Source organism: Fukomys damarensis, unplaced genomic scaffold (assembly GCF_012274545.1).
Source record: "Fukomys damarensis isolate Sample0158 unplaced genomic scaffold, DMR_v1.0_HiC HiC_scaffold_12, whole genome shotgun sequence".
In the NCBI taxonomy this organism is placed as follows: domain Eukaryota; kingdom Metazoa; phylum Chordata; class Mammalia; order Rodentia; family Bathyergidae; genus Fukomys; species Fukomys damarensis.
This window is the reverse complement of record NW_022900924.1, coordinates 39,259,161-39,264,161: the sequence shown is the minus strand read 5'-3', so window position 1 is coordinate 39,264,161 and position 5,001 is coordinate 39,259,161. Positions and strand designations below refer to the sequence as shown.

At 47.9% G+C, this 5,001-nt stretch overlaps 1 pseudogene; it reads left to right on the top strand.

The window, feature by feature from the left end:
* Positions 1–2,588: 2,588 nt before the first annotated feature.
* LOC104867916 lies at positions 2,589–4,643 on the top strand (annotated as a pseudogene).
* Positions 4,644–5,001: the final 358 nt, after the last annotated feature.

Sequence of the window (5,001 nt, the reverse complement as noted above, 5' to 3'; positions counted from 1 at the left end):
TTTTCTTGTTAGTCTTACATAATACAATGTAGGAAAACAGTATAGAAAGTGGCTTGGGACATAGTAAACATTTGGTCAGTGGATCTCAAAGTGTTCCTTAGACCAGAAACATCAGTGTCACCTGAGGACTTATTAGAAATGGAGATTCCCTATTCCTAACACTGATTTGCTGAATCAGCTATGAACTCATCAGTGGATTAATCAACTGATAAACAGCTCCCTCATGCACTAATCATCTTTTGAAAGCCTGCTTTTGACACTTGAGACTTTTGGGGGACACTTTAGATTTGAACCGTAGCATTCCATCCTTAGCTCCCAAAAGGTTCATGTCCATCTCATTATGCATAATACATTTAGATTGCCAAAATCTTAACAGTTTCGTCATTGCTCAAAAGTCCAAGTCTAAAGTCTCCTCTGAGACTTAAGGCAAATTTCAGGGGCGAGCCCTTGTAAAAATAAAAACAGAAGTTGAACACTTCTAACATACAGTGGCATAGGACAAACATTCCCCTTCAAAAAGGAGGAAAGGCGTTGAAAAATAATTGGAGCAAAGCAAGACTGAAAAGCAGGGGGAAAACATCAAATCCTGTAGTTTCATATCCAGCACCTGGAAGAGGTTGCATTGAGGTGTGAACTCGAAAAGCCTTGGGGAGCCCACATGGCCTCTGCTTTGGGCCAGTTCTGCTCAAGGCTTGTGACTTTCTTTGGGAGATGTTCCATGATCCTGGCATCTCTGTCTTCCTGGGGTCTGCGCTGAAGCTTTGGCTTTACTTTCATAGCTATGTATTACTCTTTCAGGGTCACATGGCCTGGCTTCCCAGGCTCTCATTTGAAATCTTGGTAGAAACTTCTTCGATCCCACAAGTGTTGCATCCCTGAAAAACCAGCACCACGTGGATGATGCCAAGGTCTGCCATCAGTTTAAGCAATAGCCAAGCTCTCTTGGGCCATGACTGCAGCAGCCTGTGAATGCCTGGATGGGTGAACTTATTTCTGAGACCAAATACATTTTAGATCTAAACCATAATAGTACTATAGGAAACCGAACATTGTAATGTGCAAGGATTTTTTTTGGATAAGACCCCAGAAACACAGGAAATAAGAGGAAAATTAAAAATTCAAACTACATTCAGCTCAAAGTTTTCTTCATAGCAAAGGAAACAATCATCTCACTAAATGTCTCATTAAAGAGACAACCTATGGTCTGGGAGAAAATATTTGAAAACTATATATCTACATTAAAATTTAAATATATGTAAGAAATTCAAACAACTCAATAGCAAACAAATATCTGATTTAAGTATTCACAATAAACTTCTGTGTAGTGAAAAAAAAAGAGCTAAGCAGGCATTTCTCAGAAAAGATATATAAATGAGCACCAAGTATTTGAAAATTTTGTTAATATCATTAAGCATCATGTAAATACAAGTCAAAACTGCAATAAGATATCACCTCAATCCAGTTAGAAAGATTATTATAAAAAAAGATAACAGGGCCAGGGATTCAGCTCAGCGGTTCGGTGGCCTGCCTTGCAAGTGCAAGGACCCGAGTTCAATTCCCGGTACCAAAAAAAAAAAAAAAAAAAAAAAAAAAAAGAAAAGATAGCAGATAACACATGTTGGAAAGGATAGGAAGAAAGGGAAACCCTTGCACATTGTTGATGGGAATGTAAATGTAAACTTGTGCAACTTTCTCAAAAAATAAGAACAATTTCCATATGACTCAACTATTTCACTATGGGTGTATAGTTGAAGGAAATAGAATAAGACTGAGAAAGATACATTTACACTCTTGTTTACTGCAGCACTGTTTACAATAGCCAAGGAATGGACAGAGAAAAAGAGCAATGGGGGAGAGAGGCAGACAGAGAGAGAGAGAGAGAGAGAGAGAGAGAGAGAGAGAGAGAGAGAGACTTGCTGGGGGGCGTCTATTCTTTTCTATAACATAGTTTGTGTAGAGAGAGAGAGAGAGAGAGAGAGAGAGAGAGAGAGAGAGAGAGACTTGCTGGTGGGCGTCTATTCTTTTCTATAACATAGTTTGTGAGTCCATCTGGGTTGGGTCCTTTTCCCAGGTAGAGTGGATATTTTCTGTACCAGAAATTTCTCATAGTGCCCGAGTGAGAACCAGGTTGACAGCTCCAGGTTTCAACCACAGATTTGCGATTGTGGCATAAAAAGAAGAATAATTCATGAGTTTTAAAATCATTTTTTGCCCACTTCAGTTGTTATTTGGCATACTTAGCTATAAGCTTCAGACATTAAGTGGTGTCCGCAGTGTGATGATGGCGTGCCAGGTCAGTAACGTGGTATCTGCAGCATAACAGCCTTGCATTTTTAGGTTATGGCAGATTTTTAAGAAAATCAACCAGAGTAAGCAATTGAAAAAGAATGTCTCGAAACAGCGGGACAAACCAAAAGCTCTGGCGCCGACCCACCCGGCCCGCCTGCCAGGCTCCTGTGCTCCTGTCCTGCCAGCCCTCGGGAGGCCCCAGAGCACCCGAGCACCCGTGTTGGGCCCTGGGCGGCTTCGTTGCGGTCTGAGGGGTCCACGCTGTGATTCTCAATGGTGAGTGAAAGCACAGATTCAGAATGAAAACCAGCCCCCAACAGCCACTGATTCTCAAAAGACAGAGGCTGCCCCTTCCTGTTCAAAATGCTCCAGTTGAAACACCCGAAGAGGAATCTAAGAAACCCCCTGCTCAAAAGGAGCCTAGTCAAGCACCAGCCTCCAAAGAGGTGGCAGAATCCAGCTCTTGCAGGTTTCCAGCTGGGATCAAGATTATTAACTACCCTACGATGCCCAACACACGAGTGGTGGCCATCCCTAGCAGTGCTGATATCCAGAGCATCACCACAGTACTGACCGACAAAGGAAAAGAGTGGCAGCAGTGGGCCCAACAAACTCGCCCTCATCAGCGGTGGGGGAGCCCCAGCTTGCTCTCCAGGACCGCAGCCACAAGCCCAAAACAGCAGTGATTCCAAGAGTACAGAAATGCTCACCTAGAAGTCGGGACCAAAGCCTGCAGCTAGGGAGTAAATGTTCCTAGACCACCTGGAGCTCCTCCTGGGCACTGTTGGGAGTTCGGGAGAGCTGTGCCAGTGGTGAGGTGGTGGGCTGCATTCTGGACAGCAGCCGGACTAACATTCAGTGGCTCGGGAAGATGAGTTCTGATGGACTGGGCTCCTGCGGCTTCAAGCAGGAAGTGGAGGAGAAGGAGAACCGTCACCTGGAGCAGAGTCAGGTCAAGAATTCCGTTCATCGCAACCTTTCCCTCCATCTGCCAATGGCAAGGTCTCCTCTTGGACCCTTCACCAACAGATTCCGGACTTCGGATCAGGTGTTTAAGTCTGCCACAAGCAGCAGCAGAAGGGGCCCAATGCTGAGCTCCGCCGGAATGGGACCATCAAAACTGAACTCCCTCTGGGTGCACCGTGGAAGATGAAGCCACTGCCGCCATAGGTCAACTCGTACCCGGCGTCCATCCAGCTCCCAGTGAACCAGTCCCCGGTGGTGCAGCCCACAGTGAAGGTGCCGTTGCCCTGGCAGTTTCACTCATGAGCTCAGAGCTAGCCTGCTACAGCCAAGTGAGTCCGCATTGCCCCGAAGGTATTCCTGGCTGATGAGGGCATAGCCCAGCTTCCCACTGCTGGACCAGTGAAGGAGGAGAAATCCCTGCTTGGAAGAGGGCTGTTACCTTTGCTCCCAGTTCAGTCTACCAAGGAGGAGAAACCCAGTCCTGGGAGGACATGCTCCCCGTGGGGAGAACCATCCAAGTGGAGAGCCCTCCCTTGGAGGAGTGGCTCTCTCCACGCCCATCTTTCAAAGAAGAGTCATCTCACTCCTGTGAGGACCCAACCTGCTCTCCCACCCCAAGGCCCAGGAAATCCTTCAGTGAGCTCAAGTCCCCGGCATGGTGTGTCTCAGAAATGCTCGTGATTAAACGGAGAGAGAGAGACAGAGAGAGAGAGAAGAGAGATGAGCCAGTCTAAAAGGAAACAGCACCTGTTCCTTGTCTGCCTGTGGATGAGCCTGAGCTTGTCTTCTGGGAGGACCCCAGCACATCTGCACGAGCCGTGGAGCACCCTGTCTGCCTCCTGGCAGAGTCTGCGGAGCCTGCCCTGCAGCGTGGCTGCCCCGGGAGGAGGGAGGACCTTTTAAGACACCCGTTTCGGAGATGCTGCCCATCTCCACCTCAAGTAAATCTCTCCTCCCCCAAACCCCTGAACCCTGGAGGCTCACACCTCCTGACAAAGTGAGGGGACTGGATTTCAGTCTGGTACAAACCCCACAGGGCACCTTTGGCCCCTTGCCTGGCTCCCTAGGGCTAATGGGTATGAGCACCACTCCAATGAAAAGCATTCCCCTCTTTGACTCTCCTTGAGAGCTCCTCAATTTAGATCACTTTAACCTTGCTTCTGACCCCTTTAGCAGCTCTTGCCCCTCAGACCTGAAAGTCCCCAAGCTAGGGACCCTAGAACCACAGATCTCCAGCCTTTCAGCCAACCGTTCTCTGACAGGAGGCCTGGTTCTAGACACAATGAATGAGCAAGATCCTGTTGGACATCAGCCTCCCTGGCCTGGAGGAGGACCCCCTGGGCCCTGCCAACATCAACTGGTCTTAGTTTATCCCTGAGCTGCAGTAGAGGCCGAGACCTTGACCCACCATTCCAAGAAGCCACACGGCTGGGCAGTCCCAGGCTTGGTTCATCCCACACCCTCTGAGTGGGGGCTGCAGGTTGGGACTCCACAGCCTGGTGATGCCAAGGCAGCAGTCACACCCTAGCCACTGGGGACCTCTGCAAGAGTAGTTTGTGCTTTGGTCTCTGGAAAGAGCGATTCCTCTGCTCTCCCTGACACCAGTGGAAAGGCGGCAATGCAAAAGCAATGATGAAAGGGATTAGGAACTCCCTAGACGACTTCCATTCTGTGTCCTGCAGTCTCACTTTCCTTGCTTCTCACATTGTGGCCTTTGTAAATAGCATAAATTCTCTAAGTTACATT